Source organism: Prionailurus bengalensis, chromosome D3 (assembly GCF_016509475.1).
Source record: "Prionailurus bengalensis isolate Pbe53 chromosome D3, Fcat_Pben_1.1_paternal_pri, whole genome shotgun sequence".
Classification (NCBI taxonomy): Eukaryota; Metazoa; Chordata; class Mammalia; order Carnivora; family Felidae; genus Prionailurus; species Prionailurus bengalensis.
The window spans coordinates 30,456,956-30,481,233 of NC_057356.1; the positions used below are offsets into that span (position 1 = coordinate 30,456,956).

The 24,278-nt window shown below is 38.1% G+C and overlaps 1 long non-coding RNA gene across 3 annotated transcripts; it reads right to left on the reverse strand.

Moving 5' to 3' along the window:
• Nucleotides 1–1,531: 1,531 nt before the first annotated feature.
• On the reverse strand, nt 1,532–20,459 carry LOC122470535. Of its 3 annotated transcripts, none has more exons than XR_006293929.1 (6): nt 20,228–20,459; nt 17,681–17,796; nt 15,573–15,756; nt 10,373–10,519; nt 5,816–5,909; nt 1,532–2,145 (listed from the first exon to the last, which is right to left on the reverse strand). It is a non-coding gene; the product is annotated as an uncharacterized LOC122470535 (long non-coding RNA). The 3 variants fall into 3 exon arrangements; XR_006293928.1 differs by having other exon boundaries at nt 17,583–17,796; XR_006293930.1 differs by having other exon boundaries at nt 5,816–6,311; nt 17,583–17,796.
• Nucleotides 20,460–24,278: the final 3,819 nt, after the last annotated feature.

The following is a 24,278-nucleotide window of genomic DNA, read 5'->3' on the forward strand; positions in this document are numbered from 1 at the left end:
CTGTGGAGCCCTTCCTTCCTTTCTTCTTTCTCATCCCCAACAGTTTAGTTCCCAGTCCTAGAAACAGAGGCATGGAGTTGTGGGGGTCCAGAGTGAGGTGCTGGAGCTTAGACAGAATGGGGAAGGCATTATGTGTGGGACAGTCACCCTGCACAGTGTTGGAGCTCAAGTGAGAGCATCCCTGAAAAGTGAATGATCTAGAATAATGAAGTATCACAGACTGGACAGGGTGGGGAGGCATCTGCACAGGGGAAGAATAGTCCAGCGTGGGTTTTCAGAACCTGCAGGGGGGCAAACCGTCTGCAGAAGAGGTGGCCTGGCACAGGGTGTCTGAGAAAGGAGATATGTACATGTCTCAAAGTACTTCCCCACAAAATACTAAATAATTGGAAAGTGGAAAGTTGACATTCCAGGCGAGAAACCTGGCAGATACTACCTCTGGTGGCCAACATTAACATCACCAGTACTGGGACAAATCAAAATTGTAGGTCACACGATAGGATGCAATGAAAAGAGTAGGTTGGAGTGATACTCTTGCTAAAAATGTATGATCTGAATTTTACCATAAGGAAACCTAAGAAAAATCCACATTGAAAGACATTCCACATTACTGGAATTTACTTGTCAAAAGGTTAAAAGTCATGAAAGTCAAGGAAAGACAAAGAACTGTTCTAGAGTGAAAAAGACTAAGACACACAACTGACTTCAATACATGGCTCTGGACAGGACCTTCCTTGGTATTACGTATACTACAGATAAGTGAGCAAACTTTAAAAGAATTATGAGGAATAAATGATAGAATTATACTGAACCTTGAACAAAAGAGTTTTAATGGGTGCACTGATTACACGCAGATTTTTTTTCAGTACTGGAAATGTACTTTATAGTTTTCTTCATGGTATTTTTTTCTGTAGCTTACTCTATTTTAAGAATATGGTACGATACAGATCATATACAAAAGATCATTGGTAGTAGCAGTGGTTAAGTCTTTGGGGTCAAAAGTTGTTCATGGCTTTTTGACTGTGGGGGGCAGGGGTCAGAGCCCTTAACCCCATTATTCAAGCATCGAGTGTATTAATGTTCTGACTGTGAAGGTTGTATGGTAGTTATGTGGAATGTACTGACTTGTAGGATTTTTTTTTTTAATTTTTTTTTCAACGTTTATTTATTTCTGGGACAGAGAGAGACAGAGCATGAACGGGGGAGGGGCAGAGAGAGAGGGAGACACAGAATCGGAAGCAGGCTCCAGGCTCTGAGCCATCAGCCCAGAGCCTGACGCGGGGCTCGAACTCACAGACCGCAAGATCGTGACCTGGCTGAAGTCGGACGCTTAACCGACTGCGCCACCCAGGCGCCCCTGACTTGTAGGATTTAAATGCTACAGGAATCGGGCATCCCATTAGCAATTTACCTGCAAATGGCTCTCGGGCTGGGGGAGTGAGTTCTTTTTTTTCTCTATTTTTTCTTTTCTCTAACTTTGTTTCCAAAAAGCAAATCAAAAATACATACATACATACATAAATAGAAAAAGTGAAAAGCCTTAGGCAAATCTTATTTCTCCATGTGGAAAGAGCTATGAATCAGTGTTTACAATTAAAATTATAGATAGGTTTTATGGCACTATAAAAAATTGTAATATGTACAAACATTGGCAATAGCCATAGCAGGAATACATCAAACTAACATCTAAATCTTTAGGCCCACATATAGTGATAAAAATTGGAAAATGCAAAAAAGCTATCTATGAACACTACTGAAGTACTCATAACAACTTGGCTGTGGAACAGTCTGATGTATGTCAAACCCTCTAGTGCTGGTTTCCACGTACAAAATGTGCTTAAAAGTTAATGAGATGCCAAGAAACATAGTTTAAAATATTATACAGATTTTCATTACACACATATGATACAAAACATTTTCCTTTAATCAAGATTTTGCCATATAGTGTGTTCAATTGGGAAACAATGACAATGTTTTGTAAGCATCCGGCAAATTTTTTTCTATTTATTTTTCAAATCATATAATTTTTGTTCAAAATCTGTACACATTCTCGTGACACTTTCCATACTGGATCTTGATTTAGAATTGAATCATCAGTAGATACTAAAGGAGTTCTACAGGATCCTCATTCAAATTTGGTAGCAGCTGAAAAGGAAAAGAAAGAATTATCTTCTTTCTCCAAAATACTTTTCACTACAAGTCCTTAAAAAAAAAAGAAAAGAAAAGAAAAGAAAAGAAAAAAAGAGAAAGAGAAAGTTGGGGCCTTTATGAAAAGGTGTTAAGGAAAATGAAAAATAACTACGTACAACTGCAATATGAAACCCAAGATTAGTATTCAATATATTTTGCTCAGGGTTGCACACTGAATGAATTGCTATTGTGGATAAATATCAGAGTTTCTGTTTTTTTTCATTACAAGGTGAAATTACAAGATGGGGACACAGTCCACCCTGAACAGTCATAAACGATAAACTGAAAAATCAAACAGGCATTTCCAAACATTTCTGAACAGGACCTTCCTTGATATACAGATGTAAGTGACAGGTATAAAACACAGCACTACTGGAACATACAGAAGGGACATCCCAGTTTTGCATCAATATTGTCTGCTTTTTGGTGAAGGTGATATGTAAGCTGACACCTGAAGGACAAGAAAATAGTATGCTAAGTAGAGGGAAGAAGCACATAGAAAGAGCTAGATGTGAGGAAGAACACTTGTGCAATTATGAGTAGTTTAGTTTGAGAAGGTGCTAGAGCAAAGCAGCAGAGTAGGGCAAATAGTGAGAGACAAGGCTGAATAATCTGGCAAGAAGCAAACTGATTTGGGTGTTTTCATTCCATGCTAAGGAATTTGAAGTTTTACCCAAGGGCAAGAGCAATGACAAAGTCAATGAGTGAAGATTGAAGCCTGCTACCTGTCAAGTGACAGCTATATGACCTCTAATTACTTAACCAAGCATTACTAAGACGACTTTGGCTTTTTGGGTCTTTTTGGGTCTTCTAGCAGAAACAACAATTTGATAAAGCACACCTTATCTGAGACTTGTGCAGGTTGACAGTTCCATAGGGATGGCACCAGTGAAGGAAGATTATTGCCACAAATAATAACAGATATATAGACTTAAAGGCCATGGAACAACCTTAGTGACTTGCTCCTAATGAACAGAATATGTGACTATGATCCTGTGTGTATTCCAAGCCCAGGTGACAAAAGGCGATACAGGTTCTGCCTTGCTCTGTATCTCAGGCTGCTTACTTGGAATCTAGCTCCCCATATAGTGAGGAAGCCTAGGCCACAAAGAGGGTCTAGGTGTGTCAGTTTAAATGTTTCCTGCTGCCTCCTGAACTGAAGTCCCAGGCAACAGCCAGCATCAACAACCAGACGTTAGTGAACAAATCTTCAAATGGATCCAGCCCCAAACCTTTCAGTTGCCCCACCTGAAGCTGAGCGGGGCAGAGACTAGCTGTCCTGGTCGCACTTTTCCTAACAGATTTGTGAACAAAAGAAATCTAAACTTTGGGGAGTTTGTTAAGAAAACACAAAAATGATAAATTGGAAAGTGGATGAAAGAAAAGAGATAAGACACATAAACTTGTATAGGAGAAATTGGTCTCCATTAAAGTAGGATGTAATAAATGTTAAGATTAATTTATTAACAACCAACAGGGCTAATGAGAAGAAGCAGATAACTAGAAGCAAGATCTAAGAAGTTTTTCTCTCCGTTTTTCCCCAGTTAGGATCATATTAGCTGTTCATTTTTCATATATGACCTTATGTTGACGTATGGTTCCTCTAAGCCTACTTTGTTGAAGGTTTGTATCATGCATGGATCTTATAGTTTGTCAAATTGTTTTTCTGCATCTATTGCAATGATATGATTTTATGCTTTTTTGAAAATTAATACGAGGTGTCACATTCATTGCTTTGCAAATATTGAACCACCCCTGCAAACCAGGGATAAATCCCATTGGGTTATAGTCAATGATTTTTTTTAAGGTTTATTTATTTTTGAGAAAGAGCGCAAGTGGGGGAGGGACACAGAGGGAAACACAGAATCTGAAATAGGCTCCAGGGTCCAAGCTGTCAACAGAGCCTGACACTGGGCTCGAATCGACGAACCATGAGATCGTAACCTGAGCTGAAGTTGGATGCTTACCTGACTAAGCCACCCAGCTGCCCCTGGTAAATGATTTTTTAATGTATTGGTGGATTCAGTTTGCTTATTTTGTTGAAGATTTTTGCACGTTCATCAGACATGCTGGCCTGTAATTCTCTTTGTGGTGTCTTTACCTGGTTTTGGTATCAGGGTAATGCTGGCATCACAGAATGAATTTGGAAGATCCCTTCCTTTTATGTTTTTCTGGAACAATTTGAAAAGGACAGGTATTAATCTGTTCCTTTCTTCCTTCCTTCCTCCCTCCCTCCCTCTTTCTTTCTTTCTTTCTTTCTTTCTTTCGGCATTAGCTCTTCTTTACATGTTAGAATTTACATCTGAAGCCATCTGGTCCTAGATTTGTGTTTGTTGAGAGTTTTGTCATTCCTGATTCAGTTTCTTTGTTGGTTATTGATTTTTTTCAAGTATTCTATTTCCTCTGGTTTCAGTTTGGTAAGTTATATGTTTACAAGCAATTTATTCATTTCTTCTAAGTTGTCCAATTTGTTTGCATACAGTTTTTCACAATATGCTCTCATAAATGATTCTATTTCTGTGGTGTTGGTTCTTATTTCTACGGTCACATTTGTGGTTTTACTTATTTTGGTATTTTCTATTTTCTTGTTGATAACTCTGGCTAAAGCCTTACCAGTTCTATTAATTCTTACAAAGAACCAGCTCCAGTTTTCATTCATCTGTTCTACTTTTATGTTTTTTTTTGTTTGTCTATCATTTATTTCTGCTTTAATGACAGAAACGAGTTGGTCAGTGTATCTACCTCATTGCTCCCACTTAGGATTTACAACGGGAATCCTACAAAGGAGGGTGAGAGTGGGATGACATTAACTGTTCTGCTTGGAAAACAGTTGGAGTTTCACTACATATCGATAAATTAGAATCCTGAAGGGCACATTAGTCTTTTCTGAGATTGAATTGTGAAATCTCTGAAAGGCTGATTCACACAAGCGGATGGAAAAAAAAATGAGTTTCTGAACTTGCAATGGTAGGAGCACTATGTTACTAGGTAAGGCCCTGACTGAGCAGCCATTTCTAGTTTTTCACTGGCATTTCTTTTCCTTTACAAAATCCAACAAGGAGAAAAGTCCATTCCTTTGAGAAGGACGTTTGCATAACGACCTGCTAGTCATTGTCTTGATGAAGACAATAAATTGCAAATTTGTAACTACAAATTACAAGAAATCATCATTAAAACAACCCGTTCTCAAACTCTCACTGAAGGGTTGAGATTACAGGAGAAAGTCAGAACTCAAAATCAAATGATCACTCAAAGTTTGGGGAACTTTGAAACACGCTGAAAAATATTAGCAGGGACTCACACATCTGTATGCCAACGTTCCCAGCAGCATTATTCACAATAGCCAAAAGGTGGACTAAACCAAACGCTCACGGTGGTATATATAAAATGTTGCTTGTCTTAGACTCTCACGTTTTTATTAAAATCTCACTACAAACATCATTACTTTATGAATTCAATCCACTTCATCTACATAGAAGAATTACATCACTCGTAGTAAGTAGGAACAATATGAACCTACTATTCTAATCTCTGAGATTTTTCATATGATCCAAAACATTCTTATGTACCACTAGTGAAATAAGGATTCCTTTTCAGAAGGACAGACATTAAGAGACTGACTTACCAAACTTGTCTTTAACAAGTTGCTCTGAAGGTCTTGAATATGGGCCACTTGCTGTTTGATGGTTTTTTCCTGTCTGGCATTTTGAACTTCTAGCCTAAAATGCAGATCTTAAGATAATTATTCTCACACATCAATGTAAAAGAATACCATATAATATCTGAACAAATGAGGGTATTACAGAAATTCTGAAAAGTGTATCAAGAGGAAGTTTTGCAATTGTGCCATTTTTCTCGTTGTGTTTTGTGGATAAGGTGCAGCATTGAGACATAATATGACACAATTTTGCATTTCAAAATAGCTCAACTCTGGAATTTGTATCCAGCTTTTAACAATGATATACTGGCATAACTAGTACATTTCTCTTACTACACTGCTTATCTGCCTTATAAATAATCAAGCTATTTTCTATGAGGTTTAAATTATACTTTTTCATATGATCTTTCATCTTCTCAGCATATCTTATGGTCTCTGCATATCGATCTTGTTCTTCTTGCAACTAAAATAAAGAAAAAATAATAATTTTAACTACTGAGAATCTCGTATAACACCATCACTTGTTTTTGTAACTAAATGTTTTTTTTTATTTGAGAGTTAGAGAGTTAGAGAGAGAGAGAGAGAGAGACAGCGTGACAAGTGGGGAAGAGAGGCAGAGGGAGAGACAGAGAAAATCGTAAACAGGCTGCAACCTCAGGGCGAAGACTGATGAGGGGTTCGGTCTCATGACCGGTCTCACGATGTGGGGTTTGGGATCATGACCTGAGTGGAAATTAGGAGTCAGGTCGCTCAACCAAATAAGCTGCCCAAGTGCCCCTGTAACCAGAATCTTATTGGACCCAGCCACACTCTCCTCTACATGCTGATCGATGGCTACTTTTAGGTCATAACAGCAAAGCTGAGCTGCTACAACAGAGACTACGGCCTAAAAGCCGAAAATGTTTCAATACTCTTACAGAAGAGTTTACCAACCGTACTCTACTATAAAAACATAACGTCTTTAATGTTTTTAAATTATATATGATCAGATAAACATACAAATGTATCTATCGGTCAAGTAGAGGGAATATAGGAAATTACCTTATGGTAAACGTTTCTGTTTTCATACTCCAAGCACCGCATCAACTATGATTTCAAATATTCACATAGGTGAATGACATTGCCATTCTCGTGATTATAAAACTGAAGATGCTGTTTTCAGTGACAACAAGATATTTCATGGAACAGTTTGAGAAGCAGTATCTTAGTAGGAGCCAGCATGCCTGGATCTAAATTCCCAATTCTGCTGGTGATGCGCTGTATGACCTTGAGCAAACTACCTAAAACTCCTGTGTCTCATTCTTTGCATCTGTAAAATGAGGGTAATAACAGCACCTACTGGGGCACGTGGGTGGCTCAGTCGGTTCAGCGTCTGGCTCTTGATTTCGGCTCCGGACATGATCTCAGGGTCATGCGATTGAGCCCCACATCAGGCTCTGCGTGGACAGCGAGGAGCCTGCTTGGGGTTCTCTCTCTCTCCCTCTCCCTCTCTCCCTAACAGACCTACCCCACAACCTCTCTCTCAAAACAAAGAACCTTAAAACAGTGATCTCCAAATAAATAATAATAGTATCTACCTCACTGGGATGTTGGGAAGATTAAATTAGGAAATAATACATGAACAACTTAGAAGGGTATGCGGCACATAGTCAGCTCTAAGTGTCTGCATTCAGCATGATTACTGTTGCTGTATTTTGCATTCCAATACAATGTGATAGTTTAGGCAGGTGGCCTGCCAATACAAGTGGTCCCCATACATATTATATTGAAGTTATTCTTCACTTCACCGCAAGTGGCAGCAAATGGGGAGCATGAGGCCCAGAATCTCTCCTCAGTACTTCAAACAACTTTGCCAATGCTGCTAGCCAACAGTACTTTTTTCCCACTTATGATACTTTTAACTTACTTCCTCTCTATACTACTCAGCGGACAATGCTCACGGACTACACTACAAATAGCACCTCCTAGATTGAGTAATAGATGCTTTACGTGACCATCAGAGGCAAGGGAAAGCCACTGACATGGAAATAATGGAGTCTTGCTAAACCAAAGTTCCTCAATCATTTCATGTCCATACTGTTTACGTTAGGCTGCTTTAGCAGGTACTCTGATGAAGAGATTAAGGCTTTGTGGTAAAAGCATATCAGAAAAGCTGTCCCCAGAGCTTTGCAGTTGGTAAAGTACTATAAATCTATAAATCTATAAATCTATAAATCTATAAATCTATAAATCTATAAATCCTAGTTCTGGCTGTGTAAGGAAGAAAGACAAATTTAGAGTGTTTTTTCATAGTGAGAGGGAAAAATACCCAAACATTTGATTGAACATTTCTCCTCTATTAGATTAAGTGCTCTCATTAATAGTTTTACATATATACGTGTGTGTGTGTGTGTGTGTATATATATGTATATATGTATATACATGTATATACATATATATACATGGGCGTGTGTATATATATATACACACATATATATGTATATACATGTATATATACATATATACATATATACATGTGTGTATATATATATATATACACACACATTTTTTTTAATGCTTATTTTTTGATAGAGAGCACAAATCTGAGTGGCACAGAACGTGAGGGACACAAGGGATCCAAAGCAGGCTCTGCTGACAGCAGAGACTCCGATGCAGGGCTCAGTCTCAAGAACGTGGAGATCATGACCTGAGCCGAAGTCAGACGCTGATCAGACTTGAGCCACCTAGGCACCCCTCAATTTTGTATGTAATTTCTTAGCATACATTTAGAATAAAAGCTTTGTTATACCAATGTTTCCAAGAAGAATTTATTGATACGGTGTAAAGTACTTAATTTTATCGGAAAAACTGTTAAGTTAAAATATTTTCAATTTATACAAGGGTAAGTACCACACGTATCAAATATTGTTATCCCTTAAATTTATACTTAGAAAGACAAAATTTCCTGTCATGAAAAAAATAAAAACGTCAAATAAAGGACTAAATTGTTCTGCGCAGGCTAGATGACAAGTGTCAAGAGAGTTAAGGCTAATGGGAGTTACAACAGTCAGAGAAAGTTCATAGGAAAGGAGACTGTGAGACAAGTCTGAATAACATAGGTTTACTCAAGAGGAACAGAAACTAAAAAGACAGCATGAGTAACGGCGGAGAGATGGTGAAATCAACCCAATTAACTCAGAGGATAAAATCTGATGGCAGAGACATTAAAAACAGGTGTCCACACAAGAACTACGTGAATGTTCATAAGCAGCAGTATTAACAGGCAAAAAGTGGACACAACCCAAAGGTCCATCAACTGATGAATGAACAAGGGCCTTAGCCCACAATGGAGTACTGTTTGACAATAAAAAGAAATGAAGCGCTGATATAAGCTGTAACCAACACAGATGAACCCGGAAAACATTAAGTGAAGCTAGCTAGTCCCAAGGGATCACACATTGTGTGACTCCATTTATATGAAATATTCACAAGAGGCAACTCCAGTGAGAGACCAAGTAGTAGACTGGTGGTTGCCTGAGGCTGGGGGCAACGGGTAAGGGTTTCCTTTCAGGGAGAGGAAAGCGTTCTACTTGATGGCAGTGATGGTTGCACGAGTGTACACAGAGACAGTGAACTGTGCGTGGCAAATGGGTGACTTTTATGGTATGTGTATTGTACCTCAAAAAGGCTTTAAAAAAAACCAATGGCAGGACACAGATAATGTTCTTAATTCTCGCTTTTGGGCGTACATACTATACATGATCTGAATATTTCAGATCATGTGCTTTGACAACATGTCTAAAAGGCAAAGAAAATGAAGGAAATGCCTAAGTTCAAGTGGTTTGTTAAGTGATCTTTCTGTACAAGTCATCCTGAAATCAGTACAGATTCTTCCCAAAAGTGAAGATGAGAACTAAGACAATTATCTGAAACATTCCATTAAACATTATCTTCTGATTTTGTCCAGCTTGCCTCATCATGGTAATAGAGATATCATTAAAAAACATTGTTTAGGAGGGGACAAAAGTCTCTTGGGGCACCTGGGTGGCTACGTCAGTTAAGCGTCCAATTCTTGCTTTCAGCTCAGGTCATGATCTCACGGTTCATGAGACTGAGCCCACGTTGGCTCTACACTGACAGCATGGAGGCTGCTTGGGATTCTCTCTCTCTCCTCTCTCTGCCCCTCCCCTGTTAACATGCATGCACACATTCTCTCTCTCGCTCTTTCTCTCTCAAAATAAATAAATCAACTGTAAAAAAAGTTTTACATTAAGGAAAGAAAGAAAAAAGTCTCTCAATTTCTGTGAGGAAGGAGACAAAAGCCTCAACTTTCCTAACTATTACAAGAAAAAAAACGTATAACGCAAATAGTAGAATGAAAGTCAGAGTTTACGAAATAAATGTATTGTAAAGATACTAAAATCATAATCAATTAATTATAATGAAAATACAAAAGAAAGCGGCCCATGGAAGTTCGTATCCTGAAACACCTTATATTATTTAACCAGCTATGTTAACTGTTGACAGGTTACATTTACTACATACTTGACTTCTGATTCGACCTAATTTCTTCTTGAGATCCCGTGTCTCATCTTCCAGACAAAGATGTGATATAACCTCCGGGGAAGCGTGTGACATAGACTGTTTCTTCAGAGTATCAGCCAGTTTTTGTTGAAGTTCTCTCACCACTACCTAATAAGACATTTCTGTTACTGATTTTCCAAATCATCTTATTATTAAATTATGTTAATAGACAACTCTAACATGCGTACTTTGAGAAATATCACCACGTACATCAATTCACCTTCTTTTTTTTTAACGTTTATTTATTCTTGAGACAGAGAGAGACAGAGCATGAACAGGGGAGGGGCAGAGAGAGAGAGGGAGACACAGAATCTGAAACAGGCTCCAGGCTCTGAGCCGTCAGCACAGAGCCCGACGTGGGGCTCGAACTCACGGACCGTGAGATCATGACCTGAGCCGAAGTCGGACGCCTAGCGACCAAGCCACCCAGGCGCCCCAATTCACCTTCTTTTAGCAACACATACACATTCCTGTTCCCTGAATTCAGTTAAAGAACAAAAGGTGTTCTCTCCCTGCCTAGTCAGGATGATGTCACTTAGATAATGAATTCAGCCTCACTATCCATTCTCCACTGGTGAATTTGCAAAGCTTCATAACCTACAGAAGTCTCAAAAAGAAATGGGGACATAGTGGGCACAGCAGTCGTAAATTCTATATTATGAAAGGTTTTCTCTCTTTTTTTTAATGCAAGCTTAAGTTACGTCAGAATTCCTCACATATCCAATCCTCTCCTCTTATCCTTCTAATAGAGTCGTATCTCAGAACCAAAGTAAAGTCATTCCAATGGCCCCTGCTTCCACCAACCTCCCTGACCTCAGCTCCTACAGCTCTCTCCCCTACTCACTCCATTCCTGCTGAAACAGGAATCCTGCAACCCCTCCTTGGTCTGAAAATGGAGATCCAATGCCAAATTAATAAATCACAGAGAGATACAATTCTCTTTGTACTGGACAAACCTATGCCCACATGATAGTAACTGAGCTTCGAAATGAGCAAATTATTTGTAACAATATTTAAATAAGTTATAAATAGCAGTGGGAAGATTCTTCAAAGATGGCTTTGCTTAAAACTCACCACAGTTGTCCCAAATTATGATTTAGTGAAAAGTAGATACATTTAAAGAATTAAGAGTTTGTAGGAACACATGATTTGAGACTGAAAATTTATGTCAATAAAAATGAAATCATACCAACTTAAAATGCATAAGAAGCTACCAAAGGAAAAGTACTACCAGATAGAGCACCTATACTTCATTTCATCTGGGAAATCTGAAGTGACTGTCCAGTTAACTCAATTAAATGAATCTGAGTTTCAAAATACTCATTTTACCTTTGAGCATTTTCATTTACCAGCTCACCCCAGTAATAAAATGCGGTGGCAAAGATTACAATTATTATTGTAGGGGTGCCTGGGTGGCTTTCTCGGTTAAGCAAGCAACTCTTGATTTCGGCTCAGGTCATGAATCTCACAGCTCCTGACTTTGAGAGTCCTGTGTCGGGCTCCACGCTGGCAGTGCAGAGCCTCCTTGGCATTCTCTCTCTGCCCCTCCCCAGCTCATGTTCTCTCTCTGACACTCTCTCTCAAAACAAAGTTAAAAAAATATATATATATTATAGCAGTATAAGACTATCATCTAGTAACAGTTTATAACTTAACCTGTTGAAGTTTCATAGATGACATAGTATCTGTACTCAAATCAAAACACCTCTCAGGTCTAATTTTTATTTGCTGCATACGAGTTATGCTTTTTGTTGATTTATAGTCTTTTTGGGTTTTTTTGTTGTTTTTTTTTTTTAATATTCAACTAGAGTCACAAGTCAGCCATAATCAAATATTACTTGAGTTTTCTTTCTGGAAATCTGAAAAATTTTTATCTCTCTGGATACTTACTTCTAATTTTGCTTTCTCATTTTTATACTGATACATTCTTTCTTTTAAATGTTTACATTCATCGATTAACTCTTTATTTCTTTCTCCCAGCATAAGACCTTGTTTTTCACGTTTAGCTTTAAGGTTTATTTGGATATTCTGAAACTGGTCTTGGATATTAATCACTAGCTTTTCTTTACTGCCAGCTTTGTTGTGAGCATCATCTAGTTGCTGTCTAAGCAACATATTTTCACTTTGTAGTTGAGATAACCTTTCCTCGAAGGATTCCTGCTTTGCAATGTAGTTATTCACTTTACTTTGTTCCTTCTGATACATGTGTTCAATTTCCATCTTCTGGCATTGTGTTTGGCTTAGGTCCCTTTGTACACATTCTAAAACTAAAGTCTTTTCTCTGAGAGCATCTTTTGTGTGATGGAGCTCAATTTCCAGGGCATTGAATTTACTTTCATCTTGAGAAAGTTGCCGAGAAAGAACTTCATTGTTATCTTGTAGTTTAGACACATCAAAATTCATCTGGTCCTGTAAGTGACCATTCATCTCTTGCTCTCTGGAAAGCAAGTTCTAGGTCTCTTCTTGATGTCTGACTCTGATCATGATCGTGTACAGCAGTAGCCAGTCTAGCACGGTATGATTCAACTTCTGCTTCCAGGCTCTCTTTCTTTTGTTTTTCATTCTCCAGTTTAGACTTTAGCATCGTGATCTCAGCAGTCAGAACATTAAGCTGTCCACTATATTGAAATATTGTTTTTGATAATGTTTCCTCATTCTGCTTTATGGTCTTTTGAAGATTGTCATTCTTTTCCTTTACACTTTCAATGTCTTCACAATATTTCGTTTCCTTTCTCTGGTTCTGATTTTTTATGGTGTCTCTTTCCAGTCTTAGCATGGCGATTTCATCCTGCAACATGTGGTTTTTATGCAACAGATCTTGTATTTTCTCACGACTATCAGAAAGCTAAGTAAAACAAAGGACATTTTCAGATCGCATTCAATAAAATGACATTATCATGCTTTTCTTTGAAATTGAAGTATAATCTATGTTTAAACAATGAAAAGTTTACAGGAGGCACCAGGTGGCTCAGTTGGTTAAGTGTCTGACTCTTGATTTTGGCTCAGGGAATGATCTCACATTCTGTGGGTTCAAGCTCCACATCAGGCTCTGTGCTGACAGTCAGGAGCCTGCTCAGGATTCTCGCTCTCCCTCTCCCTGCCCCTCCCCTGTTTGCGTTCTCTCTCTCTCTAATGAATAAAGAAACATGAAAGAAAGAAAGAAAGAGAAAGAAAGAAGGAAAGAAAGAAAGAAGATTACAGTAAGTGAATATCCAACTGGAAAAAAATGAAGTTGGCTCCAAATCTCAAATTTTATACAAGCATAATTTCCCAAAAGTTGAGAACTTTAACTGAAGATAATGAAGGCATGAAAGTAAAAAAGAATTCGTGAGAAGTTTTCAGAATCTCAGAATTGGAAAAGCCTTTCTCTGATTTACGACAAACCAGAAGGCCTGAAATGAAAGATTAATACCTCTGACTACACTTAAAAATTGAGTTTACAGTAGATATCAAAAACACAGCTACCCCACAGTAGAAATCGTTAGCTCTGCATCTACTTGGACAGATTAAATTTCCTAAAATTCTTTTTTCCTGAGAATATTTCATAGATATCTACTTTGCTAACATTTCTATAGTCAGATATAAGAATAGATCTATTGATAACTGAGAAATCTAGGCACTGTACTATAATAGAAACACTTCTCCATACATCAATGAACTCATGGGGTTACCACAATTCTAGAATGGAGAGATTAAAACGGTGAGCTGCAGGACTCTCCCCAGGTCTTCTCACTCCACAACTAGTGATCTTGCACCAACCACTGCTACTTCTCTAGTGTAAACACACAAATATGAAAGAAGTCTTGGATTTCAAACTACTGATAGGAAATAAGGTGAAATGTATACATCTCTTAGAAAATCATGAAATTATTTACTGCTGCAATCAATAACTTGTATTTCCTCTTCATGTTGAAAATAGTATTAAATATAAAAGAGGGGAAATACACTCCCCTGTTTTATTAGGAATAAAATACCTATCAATAAATTGTCATTAAGTATATACCATAGCATACCATTGTTTTCAAAAGTTCTTTGTAATGAAAGAGGATGCTACTTGAAGCAAACTGTTACTTTTCTCAAAAGTAGGAGACTTGATACCGAAAATATGATCTGGGAACTGGCTATACTCGTCCTCCTGTCCATTAGCAGAAGTGTTCAACTAATCTATTAATATATCAAGGCAGTGAAGTAACTGTTCAAGACCAAAACTCATGTTGCTAGTAGCAATAGTTTTGAGATTAGGGAAAGCTCATCGATTCCTACAGAAAGTAATAAAAGCCTCTCCTTTGGATGAGGACAATTACGAATGTCACTAGCTGTTGCAGACAAATGCATTTAATCAAGAATATTATTTTATGCGATGAAACAAAAATGCCACCGTCCCCCATGCCCCTCCCCCAAAATATATGTGCTTTTAAAATCCTCTATAGTTTCCATGATGTACAGTGTTGGGTTTTTAAAAAATTTTTTTTTCAACGTTTATTTATTTTTGGGACAGAGAGAGACAGAGCATGAACGGGGGAGGGGCAGAGAGAGAGGGACACACAGAATCGGAAACAGGCTCCAGGCTCTGAGCCATCAACCCAGAGCCTGACGCGGGGCTCGAACTCCCAGAGCGCGAGATCGTGACCTGGCTGAAGTCGGACGCTTAACCGACTGCGCCACCCAGGCGCCCCCAGTGTTGGGTTTTTTAAATTTATATATACATACATGGAGAAAAAGTAATAATAATTAAAAGATAGAATGTATACAAATACATACACACATGTACTTCAAAATGACTAAAGAAAATATTTCAGAATTCATTTTCTTATGAGCCATTTCTAGCACCTTTTGCTTGTAAAAGTGATTGTTTAGACTTCCATCTTGTAATACTCTGGCCTTCTGTTCTGGAGAAAGTTGCCACTGTCACTGCGCTTTTCTACAACCTGGAGATACATTTCATAATGATTTTGGTCTCATACCGTTAAAAAAAAAAAAAAAAGTCCAAAGCTGAAGAGGAAAACTTTAAACAAATGTTCCAAGGAACATGATCCCATGTTTTAATTTATTTTAAACCTAAATAATGTATATTGAATCAAAGGGATACCATAGAATATATGTATAATACATTATATAATATTGATGGAAATATACAATTTTTTATCAGAAAGTAATTTACCTGATTCAAATGATCTTTTGTGGCCTTCAATTCCATGTTTAGTGTTCTAAGAGCGAGTTCAAATTCTTGTTTTGCTTCAACTTCTTTCTTATATTGGTCTTCTGTTCTTCTTAACTTCTCCCTAATTTTTTCATATAACAGATCAGCATTTTTTCTTGTTTCTTCCTCTTGTTTTAAAGTAAATCTGCAATTAAATGTGCTTATTTTAAAATTTGTTTTGTTAGAAATAAAAAGTTCCTCTTATGATCTGGTTCCACATATGTTGGCTTACCGTCCAAATGAAATTTCTATGTTCTCAAGTTTTTTTTTTCCTTTCTAGGGCTCATGTTTTTAATTTGTCACTTCAATCTCTTCCAAAACATATATACCATTGAAAAGAAGCAAGGACAAAGCGTTATGCAACTTAGTTACTTTTAGTCAGTAATAACTCTGGTAGATGTTGTAGGAAAGAAGTTTGAAATTATTCAAGAAAGTGAGAGTTGAAAATTACCCCTTTTCCCACAGGTATAATTATTCCTCCACAGGACAGATAATTCAGTTACTCATTAAAAAGAGAAGTTGCTGTTTAGAAACAAGTTTATCAATTCACTGGAAATACAAATTTCCACTTGACGAAACATTACAGGTACCCTCAAAAATGATGTGCAGTGTAAGAGAGCATCTGCGGATGTTGTTTACACAACACACACGTGCAGATTACTGTCATCCAAGACTAGACTAGCAAGTCTAATATCTGTTGCCCTATACTTTTTGTTTCTTCTTCCACAACACTTGCAACTTACCTTGTTGATGATTACCTACTTTATCAATCACTTAAAAATCCCTTCTAGAACAACACAGGATACATATCAATTAAGTAAACAATAGAGAGTGATATGAGCTTTCAGCATACACTTTTGAATTAATTTTATCTACCTATGACAGAGATGTTGTAAAAACTTATCAGTAATCACTTTGCCTATTACATTTTTTAAAAATGTTTATTCATTTTTGAGAGAGAAAGGGAGAACCCATGCAAACAAAGGAGGGACAGAGAGAGAGAGGGAGACAGAAAATCCGAAGTGGGCTCTGCACTGACAGCAGAGAGCTCAATGCGGGGCTCGAACTCACGAACCCTGAGATCATGACCTGAGCCAAAGTCAGACGCTTGAATGACTGAGCCACCCAGGCACCCCCATTTTCCTTTGTTTAAATTTTTTATTGAGAGAGAGATGACACAAGTGAACGAGGGCAGAGAGAGAGAAAGAGAGACAGAATCCCACGAGGGGCAGAGAGAGAGGGAGAGACAGAGAGAGAGAGAAGAGGGGCTCACCCGAAGTGGGGCTCGTGCTCACCCAAAGCAGGGCTTGAGCTCACCCAAAGCTGGGCTCAAACTCACGAGATCATCACCTAAGCCGAAGCCAGATGCTTAACCAACTGAGCCACCCAGGCACCCCCACTTTACCTTTTAACCCCTGCATGTTAAGAATCAAATGGAATCAATTTGGGGGAATTTTACTGTCTTGAGAAAAATGACCATTTTATACCCTGTTGGTAGGGACAGAAATTAATATAAACTTTCCTGAGGACAATTTAAAAATATGGATCAAATACCTTTTTCAAAATTTTTATACTTTAACCAAATTATATTATATTGAAGAACTTATTCCAAGTAACCAGAAATGTAGAAACAGATTTATATAAAAGACACTCTTGACAGCACTAATTAAAATACAGAAAGATGAAAAACAAGCAGAATTCAATCTGTTAAATAATGATGTGTCTTGGGCTATGGTGGACTTTTACATGGCCATTAAAATTGTGATTTGGAATAGACATTAAATTATTAGAAGTATTCATTGTTAAGAACGTGCTGTGTTATTGCCAAGAATCTCACACTTCACAACACTAAAGAAGTTTCCTTTCCTGGAAAATCCTATAAGGTAAGAGTGCAGTTACAAAACTGCCCCTACACATCTGTAGTATAAAAGTAAAGAGTTCAAATATTTCTTTAAAACCGAGACGCTATACCTCAAACTGCATACTTCATGTTCCCATTCCACTTTTTGATGCTCTAACTGTGATATCACGCCGTTGGCTTCTCGTAGCTTGTTTTGTAGTGCACTAACCGTTTTTTCCATTTTTTAAATTTTTCCCATAAGTAGTTTATAGTGATTTTTGTTACGTTTCCTTAATCTTTCATAGGAAACAAGTATATCCTGGATTTTTAAGAAGTCACCAGAATCTGCATCAGAGAAGAAACAGAAACAGAAATAAAATATATGAGTACTTTTTGCTTATACAGGACTGTGCATCTTCAATTCACTCATTCACACATTGAATAAATATATACCTTCAATGTAAGACATTATACTCAGCTCTACAGATAGACTTGAGAAGACCCCTGGTTCGCGATTAGCTTAAAGTTTGGTGAAGGAGAAAGACAACTCAAATGATAAGTCTAAATTCAGATAGTTCCTATTAGAAAACAGAGTTCTGTGATCATAACTTGATCCAGATTGGGCCCAAGAAAGAAAGATTTCCCTGAGGAAGAGATAACTCTACTGAGGAATGAAGGATGAGCAGGAGGCAATTAAGCAAAGGAGGAAGACAAGCACCCTCGACGGTCTAGAGCGTGTGCCGAAGTTCCACTGTAACCTGCTTCTGGCCAACATGGAGTAACACGTACTGATTGATCTTCCTACCTGAAGCAGGCAAAACCAAAACAGACAAATTAGAATTTTAACATGATTTTCAAGACACAGAACTTCAGACAATGAAGGACAATGATCCCTGAAAACAAAACACGTTAGCCTAACACATGCCCAAGCTCACTGCCTTGAGAGAGTTTTCAGGCTACGACCCAGGAGACATAAATGATTTAAATAGACTCTACCAGACTCCTTGAGTCGAGGTGACAAAACTGAGAGTCTGGTGAATTCAAGGCACATAGAGATGACAGGTCAGCATCCAGGAGAGGAGAAAGCAGAACACAGAAAGAACCCTGGACATCTGCAGAGGGTCCCCTTTGGCTATTCAGCAGAGTAACAACCAGTGCATACATGGAAGGAAGTCATCAAGGGAGAAAAAATCTGAAAAGATAGAGGAAACACTGCCTGGTGCTCCCACAGCACGAGGGACAGTATCTATTCACATTAGCTAGGATAGAAAAACTCATGATTTGCCTTAGGCTGATCACCACTCTGGATTCATCCAATAATTCCTAAGAGTAAGACTAAAGGATCCAACTGTTTGTAAGTAACTTAACTATATCTCCAAACAAAGCATGAAAAGATAACTAGAGGCATAGAAGCTATTGTTTTAAAAACCAAATAGCACTTACAGAGATGTAAATTATGTTAGACATGAACAATACGATGGACAGGAATAAACACATTAGACATCACAAAACACAAGACTGAAGTTTAACACTGGAAACCCGGGAGAAAACTTCAAGGGGGAAATACACAATTGCCCAGAGAGGCAGGGGAAAGGGACAGGAAAAAAAAAAATGGCCCAAATCTTCCTAAACTTCATGAAAACTATAATCCCACCGACCCAGGTAGGATCTGTCTAGGAAAGAAGAAATGGAAGTAAACTATTGTAATTTTCCTAAACTATATACGATGTGGTATAACATTAATGGAAGCTAGACTGTGATGTTTAACCCACAGACTATAAAACCCAAACCAACCACCACAATAGCAAAACTGAAAAGTTCTAGCTAGGAAGCCTAAGTAAATAAGGGAATAAGTGAATAAGTGAATAAATAAATAAATAAATAAGAAATAGATAAAACTGAATCATAAAAATGACTCGATTAAAAGAAACCGGAAAAAGAAGAGAAAAGGAACAAGGAGCAGATAGGACAAATGCAAATCAAACAGCATGATGACAGATTCAAATCAACTATATCAATAATCACAGTAAAGGAAAACGGTCTAAAAGCCTCAACTAAGACGCAGAGTGTCAGAATGGAGAAAAAAGGAAGACTCAGCTATACGCTACCTATACAAAATGCACTTTAAATGTCAAGACAGAAATTTGTTCAAAAGACAGAAATATGATATAGCACACTAACACTTGACCAAAGAAGGCTGAGCTAGAGTGGCTATATGAATACCAGACAAAACAGTTTCAAAGCAAAAAATTATTACCAGCAATAAACAACAGGTCACTGTATAATCATAAAAGGGTCAATTAATAGCAATCTTAAATGTTCATGGATCTGTTAATAGCTTCAAAGTACCTGAAGCAAAAATTGATAGAACTGAAGAGAGAAATAGGCAAATTCACAATTATAGTCTGATATTTCAGTAGGCACAACATCAGCAAGGACACAGTAGACTTGACCACCACTATTCTTCCCAAGGATCCATGGAACACTTAGCAAAAAAGACTATAATCTGGGTCAAGAAATAAATCTTAATAAAAGGAAGAAGTCAAGAGGCCTGAAGTCATAAAAGTGTGTCCCCTGACCACAAAGCAATCAAATCAGAAATGAAGAACAAAACCATCTCTGGAAAATACTCAACTATTTGCGAACTACAGAACACATCGAAATATCCCCTGGGTCAAAGAAGTAATGAAAAGAGAAAAAAATTAGAAAGGATTCTGAACTGAATGAAAATGAAACCATAGTAGAATTTGTAGAGTCCTGCTTTAGTATCACTCACATGAAGACTGATGGCACTCAATGTATACATTAAAAAAGAAGAGGGAAGTGCTACACTCTTTGCTGCCTTTGTGGCTCCTCCCCTGCTTCCCAGGCGACGCTCTCCACCCTGCCCCTGTGGCAGTTGGAGAGCTAGAACTTTGTTCACGTGCACACGGAGCTGGCTTTCAGCCTGGTGGGGGCGGGGTGCGCCACCTACCGGGAATTGAAGGTGGGGGAGTACCTGCAGGAGGCACCACCCTACACTGAGATGGGCAGGGGACGGACGCCCCAGGGCCAGGCCCCTTCCCTCCCCCCCCCCCCCCCCCCCCGCCCAAGGCCCCTCCCACACCACATCCCCGCCACGCCCCTCGCCCCCCCCCCCCCCCGCATCGCCCCGCCCCCCTCCCAACCGCGGGCACCCACGCCCCTGCCACACCTAGCCCCCACCTCCCCGCCCCCCCCACGCCACACCCCACCCCTGCCAACCCGCACCTGCCACACCTCGCCCCCGCCCCCCCTCGGCACCCCCCTGATGCCCCCCACCCCCGCGCCAACCCCCGCCCCTGCCACAAATAGCCCGCGCCCCCTGGCCCCCCCGCCCCCACCACTCCCCCACCGGCGCCAACCCCTGCCCCCTGTTCTAGAGTGAAAAAGACTAAGACACACAACTGAATTCAATACATGGCTCTGGACAGGACCTTCCTTGGTATTACGTATACTACAGATAAGTGAGCAAAGTTAAAAAGAATTATGAGGAATAAATGATAGAATTATACTGAACCCTTGAACAAAAGAGTTTTAATGGGTGCACTGACTACACGCAGATTTTTTTTCAGTACTGGAAATGTACTTTATAGTTTTCTTCATGGTATTTTTTTCTGTAGCTTACTCTATTTTAAGAATATGGTACGATACAGATCATATACAAAAGATTATTGGTAGTAGCAGTGGTTAAGTCTTTGGGGCTCAAAAGTTGTTCATGGCTTTTTGACTGTGGGGGGCAGGGGTCAGAGCCCTTAACCCCATTGTTCAAGCGTCGAGTGTATTAATGTTCTGACTGTGAAGGTTGTATGGTAGTTATGTGGAATGTACTGACTTGTAGGATTTAAATGCTACAGGAATCGGGCATCCCATTAGCAATTTACCTGCAAATGGCTCTCGGGCTGGGGGGAGTGAGTTCTTTTTTTTCTCTATTTTTTCTTTTCTCTAACTTTGTTTCCAAAAAGCAAATCAAAAATACATACATACATACATAAATAGAAAAAGTGAAAAACCTTAGGCAAATCTTATTTCTCCATGTGGAAAGAGCTATGAATCAGTGTTTACAACTAAAATTATAGATAGGTTTTATGGTACTATAAAAAATTGTAATATGTACAAACATTGGCAATAGCCATAGCAGGAATACATCAAACTAACATCTAAATCCTTAGGCCCACATATAGTGGTAAAAATTGGAAAATACAAAAAAGCCATCCATGAACACTAATGAAGTATTTATGACAACTTCGTTGTTTGGGTCCTGTTCAAACAGCAGGGAGTGGAACAGTCTGATGTATGTCAAACCCTCTAGTGCTGGTTTCCATGTACAAAATGTGGTTAAAAGTTAATGAGTTGCCAAGAAACATAGTTTAAAATATTATACAGATTTTCATTGCACACATATGACACAAAAACATTTTCCTTTAATCAAGATTTTGCCATATAGTGTGTTCAATTGGGAAACAATGACAATGTTTTGTAAGCATCCGGCAAATTTTTTCTATTTATTTTTCAAATCATATAATTTTTGTCCAAAATCTGTACACATTCTCGTGACACTTTCCATACTGGATCTTGATTTAGAATTGAATCATCAATAGATACTAAAGGAGTTCTACAGGATCCTCGTTCAAACTCGGTAGCAGCTGAAAAGGAAAAGAAAGAATTATCTTCTTTCTCCAAAATACTTTTCACTACAGGTCCTTAAAGAAGAAGAAAAGAAAAGAAAAGAAAAGAAAAGAAGGGAAAAAGAAAAAGAAAAAGAAAAAGAAAAAGAAAAAGAGAAAGTTGGGGCCCTTATGAAAAGGTGTTAAGAAAAATGAAAAATAACTACGTACAACTGCAATATGAAACCCAAGATTAGTATCCAATATATTTTGCTCAGGGTTGCACACTGAATGAATTGCTATTGTGGATAAATATCAGAGTTTCTGTTTTTTTCATTACAAGGTGAAATTACAAGATGGGGACACAGTCCACCCTGAACAGTCATAAACGATAAACTGAAAAATCAAACAGGCATTTCCAAACATTTCTGAACAGGACCTTCCTTGATATACAGATGTAAGTGACAGGTATAAAACACAGCACTACTGGAACATACAGAAGGGACATCCCAATTTTCCGTCAATATTATCTGCTTTTTGGAGAAGGTGATATGTAAGCTGACACCTGAAGGACAAGGAAATAGTATGCTAGGTAGAGGGAAGAAGCACATAGAAAGAGCTAGATGTGAGGAAGAACACTTGTGCAATTATGAGTAGTTTAGTTTGAGAAGGTGCTAGAGCAAAGCAGCAGAGTAGGGCAAATAGTGAGAGACAAGGCTGAATAATCTGGCAAGAAGCAAACTGATTTGGGTGTTTTCATTCCATGCTAAGGAATTTGAAGTTTTACCCAAGGGCAAAAGCAATGACAAAGTCAATGAGTGAAGAATGAAACCCGTTACCTGTCAAGTGACAGCTATATGACCTCTAATTACTTAACCAAGCATTACTAAGACGACTTTGGCTTTTTGGGTCTTCTATCACTAGCGGAAACAACAATTTGATAAAGCACACCTTTTCTGAGACTTGTGCAGGTTGACAGCTCCATAGGGATGGCACCATTGAAGGAAGATTGTCGCCAGAAATAATAACAGATATATATACTTAGGGAGATTGAAAAAACTTCTTTAACGTTTATTTTTGAGAGAGAGACAAACCACAAGCGGGCAAGGGCACAGAGAGAGGGAGACACAGAATCTGAAGTAGGCTCCAGGCTCCAAGCTTTCAGCACAGAGCCCTCTGTAGGGTCTGAACCCCCCTGAGCTGAAATCAGTCGCCCAACTGACTGAGCCACCTGGGTGCCCCTAGACTTTTGGGAGATTTTAAAAGAGCTGTGAAACATGAGGACTAAATGAGGAAGAAGTGTGTTCTTCATTATGCTCATGCTTTTACATTTTTTATTAGATATGTACAAAAAAAATTTGAATGCAGTATCCATTATCCAAACAATGGAAAGGATGCCATTTACTATTTATAGTTTATTTCAGAAATCAATGATATCTAACTTCATACATTTTTGGCAACATACCTTCTTCTAGTGCTCTAGTTACTCCTTTCTCCAACTCCCACTGCATCTGAAATAAGTCAAATATTATTTAGAATGTGTAAGGTAAACAAAAGACATTGTAGGAATTATATATAGCTTACGACATGTGGTCTTGAAACAATACTTGTAGAGATTAAACCAAAGTTAGGGATTGCTTACATAGAAAGACAATCACATGAATAAAATAAATTCCTACCTATTTTATGTTAGTTTTAGGTAATTGAGAACAGATACATACATACATACATACACACACACACACGTATATATGTGTATATATATATGTGTGTATGTATATATACGTATATATAATATGTGTATATTATATATATAATGCTATTTAAGTGAATCTGATAAAAAGCACAATTAATATTGATCTATTGAATGTGTATAATCTCTGAAAGGTGATGTTTGATCTTACTGGTACAAAAAAGTTTAAACAAGAATCATATTGTATACTGAATTATTACTTGGAAATGATTAGAAAACCTGTCATTTATGAAAGTTTAATCAGTTTTTTACCTTAATGAATTGTTCCTTAAAATGGGCTTTCCATTCTTTCACTTTTAGAAAAACAAAATTTGAAGGAATGCTTTTGCTATTAATTTTTCAGGACTGACTCTTAAATACATATAAAATGAAGAAAGTGGGACTGTCATACTGTCATGTGGAAATTCTACTGGCAAAAAATTGAGTAATAATATTTTGCTATCTGTATT